The sequence below is a fragment of the Pteropus vampyrus genome, unplaced genomic scaffold, assembly GCF_000151845.1.
Source record: "Pteropus vampyrus isolate Shadow unplaced genomic scaffold, Pvam_2.0 Scaffold26, whole genome shotgun sequence".
In the NCBI taxonomy this organism is placed as follows: Eukaryota; Metazoa; Chordata; class Mammalia; order Chiroptera; family Pteropodidae; genus Pteropus; species Pteropus vampyrus.
In genome coordinates this window covers 11,329,673-11,330,746 of record NW_011888807.1, presented here as the reverse complement: position 1 = coordinate 11,330,746, position 1,074 = coordinate 11,329,673, and the positions used below count along the sequence as shown (strand labels likewise).

The following is a 1,074-nucleotide window of genomic DNA, read 5'->3' as shown; positions in this document are numbered from 1 at the left end:
AGAGAGAACCGGTCACCCTTCTTTTGCTTACTTCTTCAATCCTTTCTCCTTCCATCAGTATGGATTTCTACGAGTTCCTTCAAAGCACAATATTTCATTTTATTTAAGATCTTCTCAGGATAATTTCTCTTTAGCATGTCTTCTTTTCCATTTATCATTAAACAGATTTCTTTTCATTCTGCAAGATTTAAATTAAATATCACTTCCACAGGAACCTTCATTATCACCCTAAACTGAATTAGGTTTCTTCCTCTTTATATAGTCTATTGTTTTTTATACATTTACTTAATAAAGGTTATCAAAATTGACAATTATGATATATTAGTAAATAAATTATTACATTATTTCTATAAGAAAACAACTGCAAAATACACGCACACACACAGACACACACACACACATATTTCACATATTTGAGCTAGCCTCTAGTGTTTTGAAGATCTGGACTCCCCTGGACAAGAAGAGAATTGTTAATAATTTTATATGTGGCACAAATGTCTAACCTTTAAAACATCTTTATGCTGGCGTGGTTTCTGAGACCTGTGCCCTTTGTAGGTATTTCAATGAATCTACTCACTGGGGAAGAAAACAGAATTTTTATGCTTCCATTTTTAAACCAGAGAGTGGACAGATGCCTAATTGAGGCAACCCTTGGTTGACCTCACAGATTACAAGGACCTTGTCAGTTTACGATCCCTCATTTTTTTATTTATTTATGCCTACAGCACTTGGTCTTCCTAGGTGGTCTCCCATTCAAGTACTAACCAAGCCCGACCCTGCTTAACTTCTGAGATCAGACGGAATCGGGCTTGTTCAGGGTGGCATAGATGTAGACTAAAATATATATTTTTTATATTCTTTAGATTGTGTACTCTACGAGTGTAATAATTATTCCTGTTATTATATTATTAGACTCTGGTACTCTGCCTCACATATTCCAAAAATTCAACAAATGTTATAAATGGAAAAATTGAACTTATTATTTAAATGTTGCTTATGCCTAAACTTTTCATCCTACTTCTATCTCTAGATTAATCTGTTAGTCCTTAGATTATTTAGATATATATTTACCAT

The 1,074-nt window shown here is 33.2% G+C and overlaps 1 pseudogene; it reads right to left on the bottom strand.

Moving 5' to 3' along the window:
• Nucleotides 1–716: 716 nt before the first annotated feature.
• On the bottom strand, nucleotides 717–835 carry LOC111737398 (annotated as a pseudogene).
• Between the last annotated feature and the right edge of the window lie 239 nt (nucleotides 836–1,074).